The following is a 21,714-nucleotide window of genomic DNA, read 5'->3' on the forward strand; positions in this document are numbered from 1 at the left end:
TTCTCCAAAGCAAAAAACTTGTTTCCATGTGGGTGGTTGGCTTTTCGGTGGTTTAGAGAGACAACCCGGCAGCTAGCCGACCAGCCAGCCATCCATTGCCTGAAGTGGGAATTTTCCAAGTGAAGGGGCAGAGGCGGGCAATGGAATATTGAAATGAACCAAAATAAACAGAGACAGATGGCCGAAATGCTCGTCCGGAGGAGGTTTGGGAAATTAAATACATTTCGCGGTGGGGGGGGCTTGCATCCAAATGTGGAACATGTGAAACCAAATCGACCACTCGTAACCGCTGCCACCGCCAAGCGAATTGATGTAATTAGCTATTATGGCACCTCCGCAGCACACGTTCACTTCGTAAGAGCCAAAGGCATTATTTGCATTGCAATAACAACAGCAACAACAACACGAGCAATAACAACAAAAAAAAAGAGGTAAACATTTATCGGCAAAAAAAAAAATGCAAACAATAGAATTTGTTTTTTGGTGTTGTTGTTGAATTGGGGAAACATTTCGGTGATGTTAGGTGGGCCATTTTCGGATTAAAAATGTGGAGTTGTGGCCAGGGGTTGAGTATTTGGCATAAGAGGTTCAGCTTCTACAGCGTAGATGGGCTCTGAGGTCCTCTACTCTAAAGTGTGGGAGGTAAAGTTTCAATAACTACAGGTTCGGTGGGCTTTAAAGGTATCTACTGAAGATTCGCCTACTACAGTGTAGATGACCTTAAAGTTCGTCTTCTGTAGAGTATATAACCTCAGTTGGCGTCTACTGTAGAGTAGTTTACCTCAAAAGTCATGTAAGGTAAAGGAGACGAGTTCTGAAGTCGAATACATCAAATAGATGTCAGAAATACCCGTCTACAGTGGAGTAGATAAACTCAGTGGTCATCTACTGTAGAATGGATGACCGCTGTTAAGCAGATTTCTTCAAAGGGCATCTAAGGCAGAGTAGATGACCCCAGTAGTCGTCTTCTGTAAAGTAGATGACCTTAGAGGTGAACTTTAGAAAATGTGTCTTCAGAGATCGTCTACGGTAGCGTAGAAAAGTTCAGAGGCCGTCTGTGGTAGTGTAGATGACCTCAGCGATCGTCTACTGTAGAGTAGATGACCTCAAAGGTCGGCTACTTTAGAGTAGATGACCTCCGTGGTCGTCGACTGCAGAGTAGACGACCTCAAGAGTCGTCTACGGTGAAGTAGATGACTCTAAAGGCCGTCTACTACTATTCAAAGGTTGTCTACTGTTGAGCAGATAACCTTAAAGCTTGTCTACTGTAGAGTAGATATGCTCAAAGGTCGCCTACTATAGAGTAGATGTCCTCAAAGGTCGTCTACGGTCGATTAGATGACCTCAGTGGTCGTCGATGACCTCAGTGGCCGTCTCAAAGGCCATCTACTGTAGAGTAGATGCCTTTAAAGGCCATCTACTGTAGAGTAGATGTCTTCAAAGGCCATCTACTGTAGAGTAGATGTCCTCAAACGATCTCTACGATGGAGTAGATGACCTCAAAGGCCATCTACTGTTGAGTAGATGACCCCAAAGGTTGTCTGCTGTTGAGCAGATGGCCTCAAAGGTCGTCTACTGTTGAGATAGCCTAGTAGATAGCCTCAAAGGTCGTCTACTGTTGAATGGATGACCTCAAAGGTCGACCTCAGTAGCAGTCTATTGTAGAGTAGCTGTCCTAACAGATTTTATTCTTTAGAGTAGATTGTCGTCTAGATGACCTCAAAGGTCATCTTCTGAAGAATACATGACCTCAAAGATCGTCTACTACAGTAGATTATCTCAAAGGTAGCCTTTGGTAGAGTAGATCTCCTCAGTGGTTGTCTACAGTACAGAAGAGGGACCCAGAGGTCGTCTATGGTAGAATATTTGGCATTAGAAGGCGACTACGGTGGAGTAGATGGGTTCTAAAGTGATCTACGATAAAGTAGGTGCGACTGTTTAATATATAGTCTCAGAAGTCCCTAGAATAAGGACCGTGATTTCCCAGGTTGTCTACTATGATTTCAGAGGTCCTCTATAGTTGAGTAGATGACCTCAGTGGTCGTCGACTGTTGAGTGGATGACCTCAAAGGTCGCCTACTGTAGAGTAGCTGTCCTAAAAGATTTTATTCATTAGAGTAGATTGTCGTCTACGGTGGAGTAGATGACCTCAAAGGTCGTCTTCTGAAGAATACATGACCTCAAAGATCGTCTACTATATACAGTAGATTATCTCAAAGGTTGCCTTTGGTAGAGTAGATGTCCTCAGAGATTGTCTACAATACAGAAGATGGACTCAGAGATCGTCTATGGTAGAATATTTGGCCTTTTAGAGGTCGACTACGGTGGAGTAGATGGGTTCTAAGGTGATCTACGATAAAGTAGGTGCGATTGTTTAATATATAGCCTCAGAGGTCCCTAGAATAGGGACCGTGATTTCCCATGTTGTCTACTATGATTTCAGAGGTCCTCTATTGTTGAGTAGATGATCACAGGGGACGACGAGAGTAGGCTAGCCATTTTTCATATTTTTTATTCTTCGAAAATTCTTCGCAAAATATTTTCCTCCATTTTCTTGCTCATTTCCAATCAATAGCTGGGAATAATGAGGAGAAAAAAACAAACTCCTTCTTCCTAGCCATGAAGGTCCTTTGTGACATGTTTTTGTTTACCCACATGCCGCTGATACCCGGGCACATGTGGTTAAAGAGGGTGGGACGAGTTCCACCCACAAGACACATGCCCTGGAAACCCACGCCGATTGTTCGCCCACCTGGCAACCAAGAGGCTGCACATGGATATCAGTTTATCGCACAAGCGTTGTTGTCGTCACTGCCGCGTCACCCACCTGCTTTAATTTCTTCCTCCTCTTCTTTCTGTTTTTCCGTATTACGTTTTTGTACCAACAATTCCGTGTAAACATCTTGGCGGCCACCTGCGCCATCTTCGTCGTTTCGCATTTCTCTATGGTCAGATTCTGCCAGACAGCCTGTCTCCACATCTCAAGAAGTAAACGCATAATCGCATTGGAGACCAGGTGCTGCAAGTAGGTGGGTGTACTGGGGTGAGGTGGGTGTCGTTTTCTTTCGCTTTTGTTTGCATTCATTCTTCCATTGGTGGTTTTGTTGCTTTTCTTCTCCTCGTTTTTTCAACAAAACATAAATTTTCTTTCCAGTGACTGGTTCTTTTCGTCGTCATCGTCGTCGTCTTCTTCTTCTGCTTCTTTGTACATCGATGCTGTTGTGTTTTTGTTGTTGTTGTTGTCGCTATTGTGTGGAAGTGAATTAAATTGAATGATGTTGTGGGCCATGAATGGAAACTAAATGGTGTAGAGGGGTTTGGGGTGGTAGGAAGTGGGAGGATGAAATGAATTTGTGGTTTCATTTAATTTAATTTATTATTCATTCGTTATGTTAAGCATTTAGTCAGGCGGCAGTCAAGCTGTCACGTCGTCGTCCGTCGTTTTGGTATGACAGACTGGAATTCTGTTCTGCAGTTGGAAAGTTTTCTTTTTTTGTTTGTGGAAATTATTTGGCACAAATCTGCCTTAGAGGGGTGAGGCCGATTCATTAATACTAATTAATTGCTGGATTCAGAAAAAAGAAACGGAATAATATTCGTTAGAGCCTCGTTTGGGTCCTTTTAAAAAAGAAATAAATATTTTTCAAAATCGAGGTTTGAGGATCCCCTTTGTCCTTGCGTTTTTGTTTGTGGTATTCTTAAAAATCGCTCATTTTGCCCTTGGGGGTTTTTCGATCCCTAAAATGTTTTAAAGGTCCTTGGAAACAAAATTTTGAAAAATTCGTACATATGGAGGCTTTAAGAAAATGTGGGCCTGCATAAAAATATTATTCAAATTAGTCATTCAAGTCCCTATTGACCCTTCAAAAAATATTTTAAACAAACGGCCCGAACTTTGAATAACCTCCACCATTTGGAACGACTTTGAAAATTTTCAAAAAATAAAATCCATTAAAAATTCTGTAAAAATCTTAAGAATACCGAATATAGCTCTTGGGGTCTATACGAAGACGTGGACCTGCATAGACAATTTTTGTCATAAGCCATTACAATATTTAAATACTAAACTTGAAAAAAATCCGGCGAATAATGTAGCTGCTAAAATTATAAAAATACCCAAAGAGTTTGTTACCGTCATATTAGGGCTATACGAAGAGCTGGACCTGCATACACAATTTTCTATCACGGGCTGCAGTACCTATTGGAAGCTTCAAATACGATATTTCAAATAATTTCAATGAATATTGTGTCTAAATTCGTCAAAATGTCGAATTTAGTGAGGTACTGATATATGGGGCCTATACGAAGACCTGGGCCGGCTCACGCAATTTTTTTGTCACAGGCTGTAGTACCCATTACGAATTCTCAATACGAAATTTGAAACAAATCCGGTGAATTATGTCGCTAAAATCATAAAAATACCGAATATAGGGAGCTACTGACATATGGAGGTTAAACGAAGACGTGGACCTGCATACTCAATTTTTTGTCACAGGCTGTAGTACCCGTTACGAATTCTAAATACGAAATTTGAAGCAACTCCGGTGAATAATGTCTCTAAAATCTTCAAAATATCGAATATCTGAGGGTACCGTTGTATGTGGGCTATACGATATCGTGGACCTATATAGACACTTCTTTTCCAGGAGATCAAGTGCTTGGAAAGATCTCCTAATATGGATTTTTAAACAATTCCATTCAAAAAATGTAGCTAAAATCATCAAAATACAGAATATAGGGAGGTATCGTTATGTGGGGGATAAACGATATCATCGTGGACCTATATAGACATTACTCTTCCAGGGGGTGAAGTACTTAGAAGGAACTCCTTTTGTGGATTTCATTGAAAAATTTGGCTACAATCATCAAGATTCCGAGTGGCGTAGGATAGCGTTATATATGGAGGCTATAAAATATCGTGGGCCGATGTAGCCCATCTTCGAACTTGACCTGGCTGCAGACAAAACACTGCTCTCTGCAAAATTTTAGCTTCCTATTTTAGCTTGCTCTCCGGAAAGTCATTTTGGATAGTCCTTAAAATCCATTTTGTAGCTCTGAAAGTCTTTAGAAACATTGGTTTTTTATATCAGACTCATATGCCCTAAATTCTCCCTTTAAATATTGCTTTGGTACCTTCGGCGTATACGTGTTGTCACTTCTATTTTGGCCACATATGAATGTGGGAAAGCGACTCCTTGAATGCTCTCTCTCTCTCTCTCTCTCCCTCTCCTTTGACCAGATTTTATTACTGCCCAGAGAATTCTTGGAAACTGGTCTTGGGAAAGCCTGCTTGGATAGTCCTTGACAATCCCTTAAAATCAGTTTCGAACTTTACCTTGCTGCAGACAAAAGATCTCGCTCTCTGCGAAATTTTTGCTTCCGATCGAACGAACTTAATATACCCTCCATGCTGTGTATGGTGGGGATGTTATAAAAACACATTCGGAAAGTAACGTATACGTATTGACAGCACGTATACGCCCCGTTTGTACCAAAGAAATTATTTAAAGGCGAATTTGCGATTTTTGGCCCAATGATAAACCAATATATCTGAAATTTTTTCCACAGGACTTTCAGAAGCGTATCATTTGATTTTAAGGATTTTTTTTTTAAATTCGTCCTTCAAGACTATTGGTCCTTGAAAAATATTAAAAAAAAAAACAAACGTATGCCTATACGTATAAACAACACGTATACGCCCCCGCCATTACCAAAGACATAATTGTGGGACGAATTAGGGTCATATTAGCCTGAGAAAATTTCCAAATTCCAGAATTTTGGAAGGTTTCGAAGCCATAAATTTGTAATTTGATGGATTTTCTCAAGGACAATCCGAGCAATAATCGTAGATTTTTCGAATACCATTTTTCCAAGGATTCTCTGAGAGGTAGTGGTATATAGACTTGTGCCAACCTATGTTAATTGAACCTTCTGGATGCTTTTCTAGTTTCAAGGACTAGTTGCAAAGACTATATCTAAGGACTAGTTCCAAGGTTCTCAATCGTTTTTTTTTGTTTTTCTCAAAGACAATCCGAGCAATAATCGTAGACTTTTCGAAGTCCATTTTCCAAGTATTCTCTGAGAGGTAGTGGTATATAGACTTGTGTCAACCTATGTCGATCGAACCTGTTGCTTGCTTATTTAGTTCCAAGGACTAGTTCCATGGATCTCAATCATTTTACTGAGAACTCTGCGTATGAGTGATATGAAATATATGAAATCACTCATACGTTTGGGAGGCGATGTACTGGACTAGGACCTTCATTGACACAACACTAGTGGGATATATTTCTTGTTGATTCTTCCAAGAAAAAATCTCAAAAGATGTCCTGAATTATTAATAAATCCAGGATTTAGACTGTATATGCTCCTAAGATTTTTCATATCTCCATTGCTGCTTTGATCCTGAATTCTGAATAAAATATCCAATTACAAAAGTTAATTGTAGTTTAGAGCCATTCTTATCCATTATGCCTAAAACGTTTGCCATTTGGATGAGATTTGTCATAAACCATAACCAGTAAACCACTAATAGACACACACACACACCACTAGGAAACATATGCACATACATACATATATACATGGAATTTTTGGATATGATGTATATTACCCCAGAGATTATGTGGCATTGTTATTGTGGTCATTGTTGTTGTTGGGGATAATGAAAAATAATTGTTTGTCATAATAATGGCCATTTTTGTCGATAGAACTTTACATTTGGGAGAGGGGAAGAAGTTTTAAATGAAAATTTGTTTTGTTTTTCTGTTTGGGAAATCCCATAGCCATGGTCACGTACAAGAGGACAAATTTACAACAAAGGAAGATAGAAAAAAAAAAACTACAAAAACAATCAAAGTTTTACAAATAACAATCATGAGCCAAATAACATTCATAAGCCATGTGGTCGTAGGATGTGTGTGTGTGTGTGTGTTCGCTCAAATAAAACACTTGGGTACCAGGATCCACCCATAAGCCTTTCGTGTTGAATAAACCCAAACAACAATGGTCCTTATGATGTCCTAAGTGCGTCCAGGGAATATCCAGCCACAAAACGAAATGTCCTTTTTTGGATTCAACAACAACATTTGAAATTCCGGGTCTCTTTATTTTGAGGGGCAAAGTAAATAACAGCAGCAGCAGCAGCTTTATGGGGTTTAGTTTCTAAAATTTGTATAAACATCAAGTAATGATTATTGCCAAAAGGATGGCAGAAGGCCACCTCTCCCCAATATCGTTTCAAGTGCCGGGGTTGGAACAAAAGCAAATCCGAAATCTTGCACAAAAGCTATTTTAGATTATGTGAAATTTGAATATGATGTGTAGGAGATTTGCTGAGGAGGATATACACATAAGTGGGAGTGATTTGCTGTTTTTTTGAATATTCAAAGGACAAATTGAACATTTGTGCTTTTAAATATAGATTTTCGTATGACAATGAAAGGACAGTGGTTCAAGGGAGAAGAAAATTAAAAAAAAATAACAAATATATATGGCATAACTGCTCAGAGAATCCTTGGAAATTTTTCTACGATATAGTAGATAGTCCATAGGAAAATCAAAAATAGGAAGGAAAGGAAAAAAAATATATGTTATTACTGCCCCAAGAATCCTTGGAAACTGGTTTTGGGAAGTATACGATCACAACCCCAATAGTCCTTAGGAAAATAAAATATAGGAAGGAAAAGAAAACAACAAATATATACCAGAGAATTCTTGGAAAGGGGTCCATGGAAATTCTACGATTACTACCCCAATAGTCCTTAAGAGAAACAAAACAATAGAAATGAAAACAGAAGAGAAATATATGGAATATTTCTGCCCTGAGGTTCCTTGGAAACGTATTGGGAAAGTCTCCTAGGATAGTCCTTAAAAAAATCCCTATAAATCCATTTTTGTAGCTCTGAAAGTCCTGTAGAAAAACCTCTTAAGAACATCGGTTTATCTCTTGGTCTCACATGAGCCAAAATAACTCCTTTAAAAATTGTCTTCAGTACTCTCGGCGTATGCGTGCTGTCAATACGTATACGCCTCCTGCCCAAGGCAAATTTTTCATTTTTTTTTTTTTTAATTTTAATATGGCTTTCCCACAATCCTTGGAAAATTGCCTACGATTACTACCCCAACACTCCTTAAAAAATAAGAAAATGAAAAGAAAACAGAAAAATTATACCGTTGCTGGCCTGAGAATCCTTGGAAACTGGTCGTGGGGAAAGTCAGCTTGGATAGTCCTTAAAAAATATCTTAAAATTCATTTTTGTAGCTCTGAAAGCCCTGTAGAAAAACACTTAGAGAAATATCTCCCTTAAAATATCTCCTTTAAAAATTTTATTCAGTACTCTCGGCGTATACGTGCTGCCAATACGTATACGCATCCTGCCCAAGGCAACTAATATATTTTGCAACAAATTTTGAATATGGCTTTCCCACAATCCTTGGAAACTTGTATACGATTACTACCCCAACACTCCTTAAGAAAATAAGAAAATGAAAAGAAAACAGAAAAAATAATCCATTACTGCCCTGAGAATCCTTGGAAACTGGTATACGAAAAGTCCGCTTGGATAGTCCTTAAAAAATCTCTTAAAATTCATTTTTGTAGCTCTGAAAATCCTGTAGAAAAACCCTTAGAAATATCTTCCTTAAAATATCTCCTTTAAAAATTTTATTCAGTACTCTCGGCGTATACATGCTGTCAATACGTATACGCATCCTGCCCAAGGCAACTAATATTTTTTCCGCCAAATTTTAATATGGCTTTCCCACAATACTTGGAAAATTGGCTACGATTACTAGCCCAACACTCCTTAAGAAAATAAAAAATTAAAAGAAAATAGAAAAATTTATAGCATTTCGGCCTTGAGAGTTCTTGGAAATTCGGCCTGGGAAAGTCTGTTGGATAGTCCTTAATAATCCATTTTGTGCCTCTGAAAGTCCTATAGAAACCCCCTTAGAAATATTGGTTTATATATCAGACTCGTATGCCCTAAATTTCCCCTTCAAATATTTCTTTGGCATATTCGGCGTATAAGTGTTGTCAATACGTATACGCCCCCTGCCCAAGGCAACTAATTTTTTGGCAACAAAATTTGAATATGACTTTCCCACAAATCTATTCCACTTCAGTAACTTTTTCGATACTTCCTTTCTCCCTCCCCTCGAACAAATTATATTACTGCCCAGAGAATTCTTGGAAATTGGGCCTGTAATAGTCTGCTTGGATAGTCCTCAAAAATTCCTTCAAAATCCATTTTTGTAGCTATAGAAACCCCTTTAGAAACCTTGATTTATATATCAGACTCATATTCCCTAAATTTCCCCTTTCAAATATATCCTTGGCATATTCGGCGTATACGTTGCCCCTCTCTAAGGCAACTAATATTTTGGCAAAAAGTTTCTGACAATCCTACAAATCTATTTCACTTCAGCAACTGCTTTGATACTCTCTCTTTCTCCTTTGACCACATTTAATTATATTGCCCTGAGGATCCTTGGAAACTGTTCTTGGAAAAGTCTGCTGGGATAGTGCCTAAAAATCCATTAAAATCCATTTTTATAGCTCTGGAAGTCCTCTAGTAAACCCCTCAGAAATATAGGTTCGTCTATCAGACTAATATGACCAAAATTCCCCTCTTTAAAATATTTCTTTAGTACACTCGGCGTATACGTGTTGTCAATACGCATACGCCCCTTACCCAAGGCAAATAATATTTTGGCAACAAATTTGAATATGGCTTTCCCACAAATCTATTTCACTTCAGCAACTCCAGCAACTTCCCCCCCTCTCACTCTCTCTCTTTCTCCTTTGACCACATTTTATTTCTTGCATCCTCTCTCCTTTTTAATATTTTCTCCCAAGGCCTTGACTAGAAAAACAAAAACCAAAGGCGTGTGCTGTCTGCCTGCCTGCCTGCCATTGGCTACCATTAGGTTAGTGTTATTCAAAAGGATATTTTGCTATAAATCCAAATGATTATATTTATAGAGATTATCTTGTGAAATAGTTATGTACGACGTAAATACATAAAAACACAAGATTTGAAAAAAGAAAACAAAAATGAAAAAAAAAGAGAACTAAAACCAAATCCAAGGATACAAAAACTGAAAGGACAATGGAAGTGGGTATTTTAAAAAAGATTCTTGTATCTTGGCAATATTATGCAGATTTGTATTAGAGTTTATGGTAACACAACATCCACAACAACACAGCAACAACAAGGAGGTAGAGTTAAGGACATTTTGCCCAGGTTTCCCTCTCTTGGTAGACAGAGAAGAATAAAGGCAAAATTAAATGAATATTTTCTTTTTAATATCCTCTGAGATTGCAAACAAAAATGCTAGACAAAGCCGGGCAAAACTTAAATGAAATGAAATTAATTCGAATAGCTCAGCTCAGTTCAGCTGCCATAGAAATGGGGGAATAATGAAATGTGTTGAAGATTTTAAATTTTAATGTGGAAATTAAAAGAAGAAAAAGGATAATGGAGGTCCTGGGAAAAAGGGTCTTTTAAAAATATAGATCTTCTAAAGATGTTATCAAAACATTCCAGTTTAGGATTCTAAGAAACGGCCACGACCCTTAAAATTTCAATGTGGAAATGGAAAGGATAAGAGGTAATTGAGGAAAATTTGTCTTTAAAAAATACAGGTCAACTTTAGATTTCAAAACATTTACTTTTCTGGCTCTAGGAATTCGTTAGAAATAACAAATATCGGATCCGATGAAGGTTCTTGGCAAAACTTTATAGAAATTTGTGTAAGAAAATAATAAAGTTCTCGCTCCTCCCATTTTTTATTTCTCTCTCTCTCTCTCTCTCTCTCTCCATATTTTGATTTATATCGATTTTTTGTTTTCAACTTTTGAATACTTTGTTCTTCATCTTTTTTTTCATTTCTTCAAAATATCTTGTTTGCCTTGCAATATTGTCTCCGTCAAATGAAGAAAACATTCTTGTCTTTTACGGAACGATTTTTAATGGATATTTGTCACGCTAGCCTAGCAAAGCACAGCACCGACTTCGACTCGATTTCTGTTCTCTGATTGTCGTCTTTTTGTGAAATTGCGTTGCTGGCTCTGTTGTGCCTTCTGCCTTCTATGTATTCCTTTTTCATTTCTTTTGGCGTTTTAATTTAGCCCTAGACGAAGAGGAGGAGGACATATGTGAGGGGGCAGTCACATTTTGATGTCAACCTCAAGGACATAAAAAATAGTTTAATTTGTTTGTTTGGATTGTGGAAAACAAACGATTCCCTCCTCCGTTTCCCCTCTCCACGAAAGGAGTGGTTGGTTATTTATAGAAGAAGAGTTAGGAAATAAATGACGATTGTTTGGTGGGTTGTTTGTCAGTTAGTGGGGTTGTTATGTGAAATTGAGGTTGCTGGTTTTGTGAAGTCTCTGACATACAAGTTGTATATGTGTGGCCTATAGGTTGGCCCCGATTGCAATTGCAATTTGTTTATTTTGTTGTGGGGTAAATGTTCCGAGAGTTGGGAGGCGTAACAGTTATTAGACAACGAGGCAAAAAAGCCTGGAAACAAAGGCCCATAAAATATTGAAATAATTATAAAAGAAATCTAAGCAACATGGGGGCGTATACGTGGTGTCAGCAAGTATACGCTCGCTACTGAGTTTTCGAAAATGTCATTCTAAATTTAAAACAATTTTTTTTAATTTTTTTTTAACAATGTTATCAAAGCCTTTGCTGATTTTTTAAGGATATTTTTTCAAGGACCATAAGGAGTTCACATTACCATCCAAATTTTTTATGAAAAATTCTTTTTCTTCTTCTTTTTTATTTTTCCGATGCCCTTCCCATAAGGAGTTCTCAATACCATCCAAATTTTTTTATGAAAAATTCTCTTTCTTCTTCTTTTTTATTTTTCCGATGCCCTTCCTTTATTTATTTATTTATTTATTTTTTTTTTTTTGATATGTTTATATCCTCAGAAATATGGCTAAAGAGGAGGGTATATATCATTTGATACGACCAAAACGAAATAACAGTTTTAGAATCTAGGTCTTTTTGGACCAAATCCTTTTCAGGACATTTGGAGTCGATCTAGCGATGTCCGTCCATCCATCCGTCTGTCTATCTGCCTGCCTGTCTGTCTGGCTGGTGCGCACGATAACTCTCGCAGGGACTATCCGATTTGGTCCAAACTAAGTACATCGTAATATTATTATCAAACTTAGATTGAGTGCGGAGATGGACAATATCGGTCCACTCCTTTTGGTACCTAACCCACAAAATATCGGAATTTTCAAAAAATATTTTTCTGCACAGAAGGAGAAAGGATATTCCGATTTTGCTCCAGCTTTGCAAATCCTAATATTTGCATCAGTGCCAGGTCATGTGTGAAAATGGACAATGTCGGTCCACTCCATCAAGTACCTCCCACACAAAGGGTCAACATTTTGAATAATTCTAACTCCTCTAAAATGTGATGTAAAAGTTCGCTTGCATTCAAATTTCAATCATCAAAATATTTTTATGAACCCAAGGACTGGTTTGAAAATGGAGTATGTCGGTCCGGTCCTTCTGGTCCCTCCGCCACAAAGGGTTAAAAGTTTTAAATAACCGAAACGACTATAAAAACCGAAGTAAGTCTCCTTTTCTCTTCATGTTTCACACATCCCATTATTTTTACTAACACCAGGTCTGTTGTGAAGATGGAATGTATGGGTGCACTCCTTCTAGTACCTCCCGCACAAAGGGTCAACATTTTGAATATCCATGAAGCTTATAAATATCCAAAAAATTAACATCCGATTCCATTCAAACTTGGCACATCTCAATATTTTTATCAACACGAGTTTTGTTATAGAGATGATAGAGATCGGACCATTCCTTCTGGTACCTCTCCCACAAAGGGTCAAACTTTTAAATATCCAAAACGATCATAAAATCCAAAATAAGCATCCTGTTCTCTTCAGATTTCCCACATCTCAATATTTTTGATAACACAAGATGTGCTGTGAAGATGGTATAGATCGGTCTACTCCTGCTGGTACCTCCCCCACAAATGGACAAAAATTTGAATTTCCACGAAACTCATAAAACGCGAAATTAACCTCCGATTCCTTACAGACTTGGCACATTTCAATATTTCTATTAACACAAGTTCTGTCATAAATATGTTAGAGATCGGACCATTCCTTCTGGCAGGTCCCCCACAAAGGGTCAAAGTTTTGAATAACCAAAATGATCATAAAATCTGAAATAGGCATCCCGTTCTCTTCAGATTTCCAACATCTCAATATATTCGATAACACACGATCTGCTGTGAAGGTGGTATAGATCGGTCTACTCCTTCTGGTACCTCCCCCACAAAGAGTCAAAATTTTGAATGACTCATAAAACGCGAAATTAACCTCCGATTCCTTACAGACTTGGCACATCTTAATATTTCCATAAACACAAGATCTGTTATAAAGATGGTAGAGATCGGACCATTCCTTCTGGTACCTCCCCCCACAAAGTGCCAAAGTTTTGAATAACCAAAATGATCATAAAATCTGAAATAAGTACCCGGATCTCTTCAAATTTTCCACATCTCAATATTTTTAATAACCCAAGTCTGGTGTAAAGATGGGATATATTGGTCCATTCCTTCTGGTACCTCCCCCACAAAGGGTCAAAATTTTGAATTTCCACGAAACTCATAAAACGCGAAATTAACATCCGATTCCATCCAGACTTGGCACATCTTAATATTTCCATCAACACAAGATCTGTTATAAAGATGGTAGAGATCGGTCCATTCCTTCTGATACCTCTCCCACAAATTGTCAAAATTTTAAATAACCAAAATGATAATAAAATCGGAAATAAGCATCCGGTTCTCTTCAGATTTCCTACATCTCAATATTTTCGATAAAACAAGATCTGCTGTGAAGATGGAATAAATTGGTCCATTCCTTCTGGTAACTCACCCACGAAGGGACACAATTTCAGCGATTCTCTACAACTTGATATATCTCAATATTTCTGTCAACCGGAAACCTGACATGAACATGGAATTTATAATTCGGCATAAAATTTCATGTAAATGTTCGATTTTCTTGTAATTTTGCCCATGCCAATGTTTTTTTCTGCATCAGATCAAGTATTAAGAGAGATTATTTCGGTCGACAATATCTGCTAACTCACGCATATTTTAAAATTTTCTTAAAATTTTCACATATCTCATATGAAGTAAAGGAAGTAGTCGATATAGCCCAAAACTGGCACGTCCCAATATTTATATCATATTTATTTAGATCCGATATGAAATAGACAATATTGGCCTATTCCTTCGGAGCCTACTCCATAGAGGGCCAACATTTTGAATAATCAGAACAAAAGTCAAAATATTTTCAAATAATCGAACATTGGCTGAGGGTATACATCTGGCGGCAAAACCGTCTGATACTTTTTAAGTTTTTTTTTTTTTAATTTTTCGATACCTTTCTTTATTTTTTCGATATTTTTTTTTTTTACTTATTTTTCGATACTTTCTCCACGTGTCTCACATTCACTTTAATATTTACTTTTTCAATTAAATGTTCCTAATACTTCGAAAAAAAAAAAAAATACAAATCATATAGAATTTACGTTGCGTGTGTTCGTTCTACACCTCCACCCTCCCCCCTTCAACGCATATTTTCCACGAAATACCAACGACATAGCCATAGACCGCCAGGCAAGCAGACAGACACCCAAACAATTATACCCTTATAAAATATGGGTGCGTGTTTTGATGTAAAATCGTGCGTGTGCGATATTGCCGCTCATTTATTTATGTTCTTTGCCTTTGCCTTTGTTTTTTTTTTTTTTTGCTTACACCCTCAACGAACAATCTCGTTAAAACGTAATCCTGTCCCTCTATTACACCCCCTCTCCTTCCCACCCGCTCTCTTTCTTTCTCTCAGCGTGTGTGTGTGTGCGTGGCTTGCGTGCGTGTTAATATTTCGTTATTAGATTTTGATTAATAAATAAATTATTGTTGCTGCTGCTGCTGCTGCCTCTTAATGCTGTAATTATAATTCTATGCATGCCATCAACATCTCTATGTGTTTGTATCTACATATGTGTTTCGTGTATGTATATGTAAATGTATGTCTGTAATGTTGTTTTTATCACCCGCAAAAATTTATTTATGCATATCACATTAAAGAATTAAATCACAAAAAAATTAATAACAAAAATGCGTAATGTACATATACATATTTATTAAAAAAATACACTGTGGAATAAACAACTGATATTTATATGCAAAACAAAACAAGCAAAAATATATAACAACAAAATATATGACAACAAATACCAAATAAAATTGTTAACATAATAACAATAAACTACTGCCTACAAAAATATGATCCAGTAACAGCCACTAACATCACCACCCACCACCACCAACCACAGCAACAGCAAAGGGGCCAAGAAAATGGTACCAAATTAAAAAAAAAACTGAAATTAACATAACCTCAAATACTGCCTTTTGAAAAATAAAAACAGCAACAACAAGAACAACAACAACATCATCATCATAATCACAAAAACAACTACTCTCCAGACAACAGAATATCAGAACAAGGCTCCCTAAAATCAAGCGGCTTTTGGTAAACAAGTACACAATTTCCTGAAAATCGGAAAATCAGAAAAGATCAGGATTTGAATACACAATATTTGGATGTTCAAAAAGATATACTGCTTTACTAATTTTATATAATTTTTTTAATTTTGCACAAGAAATTTGAGTTTTGTAGATTTTGAAAGGGAAAATGCACAGAAAGATATTGTTTTGGGGTTAGTACAGATGTAAAGTCTTCCGAAAGCCCTGTAAAATTTGGTTATTTTGCGGATTTTTGTAAAATATTTTAGTCGATAGTCGATTTATGGAGAATCGGGGTATTCCAGGTATTCATTAATTTTGGAAACATAATCTTGATTTCTTAAAAAATAGGTCCATAGGACCTGAATATATGTGTTTTTATTGCTATAAATTCTGCTATAAACTCTGCTATTCCACAATAGCCTACGATAATATGTCTTTAATGTTCGCCATGCTGTCTTAGCACAAGCCATCTTTATATACCCCTAATGGCTTGAACATTTCGTAATGTTTTCAAATTTTAAATGGTTCTCGAAAAAGTCTATCAATCCAGGCTAATAGGTTTTCAATGGTCTATTGAAATACTTGCAAGTATACAAGTCCAGATTTTTATATCGATGATGTCCTTCCAATACGTTCTTAAAATGCAAATATACAGACTTTCAATATCTGTCACAAAAAAAAAAAAAATAAAATTCTTTAAAAATCTAAAAACTAATCCACACTTGCAGATCGCCTACTTCCACGTTAACTTGCTAAGTTTATTAGCCTCTTATATACCTCCAAATATTCAATATTCTTATTATATATCTACCAAATTCAGCAATATTCAAGTTTGTAGGTATAGAATACCTCCCTCCGAAAAGCCTTTGAAAAATTAGGGTTTGTCGGAGTCGATACGTAAATGTCTCTCTAAGAAGACTTTCAAAATCCGGTTTCGAAGGCATTTAATCTCCCCCAAAAAGACCATATTACTGGCCTGCGATATTACTATCTCCCTCCCTCCCTCCCTCCGAAAAGCCTTTACAAAATCAGGGTTTGTCGGACTCGCATGTTCCTCCAAGGATACCTAAATGTCTCTCTAAGGAGACTTTCAAAATCCGGTTTCGAAGGCATTTAATCACCCCTCAAAAATACCATATTACTGACCTGCGATATTACTTCCAGAACACTTTGACAGGCATTCGATGTCCTCCCAAGAAATTCTTTAAAATTCAGACCTTTCAACATACCTCCAAGAAGCGCATACCAATCAGAGTTTTAAGGCCTGTATATAAATTCCGGTTTATGGTCTCAAATGTTCTCTCAAACAATTATTCACTTTCAATTCCATCCAAGAAGTCCTTAAAATTTCAAATTTGAAGACATCCAAAGTACGTCAAAAAAAAAAAAACAAGTTAAAAAGCAGTAAGTTCGGCCGTGCCGAACTTTTAATACCCTCCACCATTTGCAACGAATTTGAAAATTTTCAAAAAATAAAATCCTTAAAAAATTCTGTTAAAATTTTAAAAATACCGAATATAGCCGTTATTTTGGGGTCTATACGACGTGGACGTACATAGTCATTGTTTGTCATAAGCCATTACCATATTCAAATTCGAAACTTGAAATAAACGGTGAATAATGTAGCTAAAATCATCAAAATACCGAATATAGGGAGGTACCGTTATATGGGGGCTATACGAAGACCTGGACCCGCACAGACAATTTTCTGTCACAGACTGTAGTTCCCATAACGAACTTCAAATACCAATTTTAAAACAATTCCGGTGAATAATGTCGCTAAAATCATCAAAATACCGAATATAGGGAGGTACCGTTATATGGGGGCTATATGAAGACGTGGACCTGCACAGACAATTTTCTGTCTTAGGGTGTAGTATCCATTTTGAACTTCAAATACCAAATTTGAAACAATTCCGGTGAATAATGTCGCTAAAATCATCAAAATACCGAATATCGGGAGGTACCGTTATATGGGGGCTATACGAAGACGTAGACCTGCACGGATAATTTTCCGTCTTAGGGTGTAGTATCCATTTTGAACTTCAAATACCAAATTTGAAACAATTCCCGTGAATAATGTCGCTAAAATCATCAAAATACCGAATATATGGAGGTACCGTTATATGGGCGCTATATGAAAACGTGGACCTACATGGCCCATTTACGAACTTAACCTGCCTACTGGAAAAATAAACATGTGTGCAAAATGTCAGCCACCTATCTCAATTCATTCGAAAGATAGAGTGATTACAACAGACAGACAGACGGACAGACAGACAGACAGACGGACAGACAGACGGACATCGCTAAATCGACTTAGAATTTTACGCTGATCAAGAATATATATACTTTGTTGGGTCTGATATGAGTATTTCGAGGAGTTACAAACGGAATGACAAAGTTAATATACCCTCCATAGTATGGTGGAGGGTATAAAAACAGGTTTAATGACCTGGAATGGCTTTTTTTTCAAATTCAAATATTTTGGACCTCCAGTGGCCGTCTAAGAACACCCCCACCCCTAAAGTTCTTTAAAAATCCAGGCTTAAAAAATCCACTACGAAGGTCCTTTTAATGTCTCGTAAAAATTCACATTTAAGGACCTATGTTGCCTATCCAAAAATTTCTGGAAAAAGCCTCGTCAGAAGACTCAAATAATCCTTCAAAAAGTCTTCAAAGTCTCCATGCAATCCTAAGAAGTCGTTAAAAAATATTTAATGACGTTCAAATTGACACCCCCACCCCTAAAGTTATTTTAAAATGCAGCCTTAAAGACCTTAAATGTCCTTCGAAAAGGTCTTTAAAAATCCACTACGAAGGACCTTTTAATGTCTCTAAAAAAATTAACATTTAAGAACCTATGTCGCCTATCCAAATTTTCTGGAAACATCCTCGTCTGTAGATCTCCAATAATCCTTCAAAAAGTCTTCAAAGTCTCCATCCAATCCTATGAAAAAACTCTAGAATCCGACCTCCCATATTTCCCCACAAAAAAATTTTGAAAAAATCCAGGTTTACAAAATTTCGATAGTTCTCCAAGAGGCCCTTCAGAATTTCACGTTTTATCTCTACAAGGTTCTTCCATTTTTCCAGAATACAATATGGCGATTCGAGGCATCATCTCGCCTCTTCATAAGACTTTGGGGGGTGGGATTGTATGATTTATGATAATTATAAGGACTTTTCCGAGGTGCTTAAAGGGAAATTAGGCAGAATCTAGGCTGAAAAGAATTCTCCGAATGTTGCCATTAAAAAGGAAGTCCTTGTTCCACAATTTGCGTTCTTGATGCCCCTCGGCCCAGTTTTATTCAAAATTTTAAAATTTTTTTATAGAACGTATGATTGATATTAATTAATTACCGTAGGTGCGTATGATTGATTTATTAAATAATCAGTATTAATTGAAGATATTTAGCTATGCGAGAACCTCTAAAATATTCTTTAAACTGGCTTTCATAAGGATATTCGGTAGAGATTTTATCTCAATATATTTTTTAAAATTAAAAACAGACAAATTTCCATTTTTTTTTAATATCCTTTGAGAACATTATACTTCAATACACCGCAACACACACAGGTCTATACCTCTAATACCCTAATTTTATTTTGATTACTACTTTAACAGTTATTTTTCTTTATCTTTTGCGTTCTTTTGCTATGTCTCTTCTTTACTAGAAAAACATTTTTTTCTGTAGATTTTCCTAATCATTGATCTCAATATTTTACTAATACTCAAATAAAAAATTAAATATTAAATTAAACTAACTTTCTAAAAAATTTGAAAATTGCTTAACTTGAAAAAAATTAAAAAAGAAAACTATATAGTAATACGATGTCAATACCATTACGTTGTATATAAAATATAGGACCTCCTCTCACAAGCCCCCCGCCCCCATTTTATTTAGATTGAGTAAAACTTTTTTTGTATTGTTTTTCAATAATAATAAAAAATAATAAAACCGAAACGTTTTATAAACTGCCAACAACAGCAACAACAACAGCCAACAGCAAAATCAATCAAAAAAATCACATCAACAACTACAACAAAAAATTATTATAATAAAAAAACTACCAAAAAAAGCAACTAATGCTTACAAATTTTTGAAATTATTTTTAATAAAAAAATAATAATAAACAACCACTAAAATATCCCAAAACAAAAAATTTGTTTTTGCACTTTTTTTGGAAATTTAATCCCTGAAATAAATAAGTCTTAAAAACAAAAATCAAAAAATTCAAAAACTTGGATTCAAAATAGAAAACAAACAACAACAAACAAAATATGCCTTTCTCTTTCTCTCTGACTAAGTATTTGTATTTGAAATAATAGCAAAAAAAACAGAAAGAAACAACAACAACAGAAAACAAGCAACAAAATTCTCTCTCTCTCAAGCCATTCAAAAAACAAGAACAACAACAACAACAACATCAAGACCCAGCAAATTACCAACTATTACATCAAACAACAACAACAACAGCTACAACATCAACAATAATAAACTGATCAGAAATAAATATTAACCCCTCCTCAACCAGAACAAGAACAACAACTACTACAACAACAACTACAACAGAAAAATTCAAATAAAAAAAGGAACAAAATAAACAAATCAAATCAAATTATCTCTCTCTCTCTCTGTCTGTGTAAATAAATCTCAAAAAAATGACTATAAATTTCGCTTGTTTGTCTGTGTGCAGGGTAAAAAGGTCAAAGGTGAGAGCGGCGACAGCAGAAATGGCAGCAGCGAAACACTTACCTGGAGCAGTAACACTGGAGAACGAGAATATCCAGGGAATCCCAACCCCAAACAGCAATGAATTAAGAGAACCACACTCAAGAGAGTGCCATACTTAACTCTTCAAAAGAGAGAGTTTTGAGACAACTGAGAGAAACATGGACAACATAACTTTTGCAACGGAACCTTAAACCAACTACGGAACTCAAATTCCAAAGCTCCTCCTTCCTCCCATCGCCCAAAGAGAGAAAACGAAGAGACTGACTCCCTCCCTCTCTCTCTTCATGTTTTCACTTCTAAAGAGTTATTGAACAGATCGGCTTAAAGAGTTGCAAAACCACTTGAAAATCTAAATAAAAAAATGAAAATCGAAGAAAATCTCAAAAGGTTTTTGAATTTTTTGGTCTAAAGAAAAAAAATTACAACAAAAAATGTAAAACAAAAATATCAAACGTTTTTTTTGTATGTGGTTGTTGAATGTGTTGAGTTGTTGTTGTTAACAACAGAGAGGACGTGAGTGAAATTAGCCTCCCAACTTATTTTGTGTAAAGATAGAAATCGGAATAAGTTTTCTTTTAAGTAGATCTGTTCAATAAGTTTTTTGGGGTAGAAGAAGGAGTTGCGGGGTCTTAAGTTTTTGGGTTTAGCTCCATTGTGGGTTGTGTTGTCTTCTGACTCTTTGTGATTATGATGATAATGATGATGATGACGTCAGCTCATTTTCAAAATGCAGCCTTTGGGGTTTTATTACCAATTAAGCCCCAAAAAAGTGTCACTGTGTGTGTGTGGTTTAAAATGTGGCAGAAATCATCCTCTTCGTTCTGTGGCCCCCAAATGCATCAAAGGGAGGTGAGTTTTTGTTGAATTTATTTCATTTTCTTTCCACAAAAATAAATCAGACAAACAAACACACACTCACACAAAAATAAGCTTCATTATCGTAGATGCCAGACTCACTTCCAAATTTTTTTCTTTAGCTTCATTTTTGTTTTTTTAAATAACTGGAAAAAAAATATATTAAATTATTATCAAAATTATTTTTTTTTACAAATTATGGCTAAACTGAAATTTTAGATCCCACACATTTGCACACACACACACGTACATTAAATATTAATTATAACCCATTGATATATATTTAACGACACAATAAAGGTACTAGCCTTGTAGGTACCAATTTTCTATATTGATGATATTATACCAATCAAATTTTTATCATTTCTCCCATTTCGAGGGGATCTGTCTTCTCTGAAAATATCAAAATACCTTTCAAAATAAAATAATTTTATTCCCCTCTAAATCTCAATTTCGCAAAAATAATTTTGACTTTTTCGTAATATCATCAACCTGCCCTGTAAGGCTATGCAAAGTTGAAAAA

The 21,714-nt window shown here is 36.2% G+C and overlaps 1 protein-coding gene across 10 annotated transcripts in view; it reads left to right on the forward strand.

Annotated features, from left to right (window-relative positions):
- LOC101888418 (heterogeneous nuclear ribonucleoprotein L) overlaps positions 1-21,714 on the forward strand; it is a 263,137-nt gene that overhangs the window by 141,718 nt on the left and 99,705 nt on the right. For 2 of the 10 annotated variants that reach the window (XM_059128982.1, XM_059128983.1), the window contains exon 1: positions 20,299-21,185. The exons of the other annotated variants lie outside the window; for them this stretch is intronic. The gene's annotated coding sequence lies outside the window, so the exon portion shown is untranslated. Of the gene's footprint in view, positions 1-20,298; positions 21,186-21,714 lie in introns of those variants that run through there. 10 annotated transcript variants of the gene reach the window in all.

The sequence above is a fragment of the Musca domestica genome, unplaced genomic scaffold (assembly GCF_030504385.1).
Source record: "Musca domestica strain aabys unplaced genomic scaffold, Musca_domestica.polishedcontigs.V.1.1 58, whole genome shotgun sequence".
NCBI lineage: Eukaryota > Metazoa > Arthropoda > Insecta > Diptera > Muscidae > Musca > Musca domestica.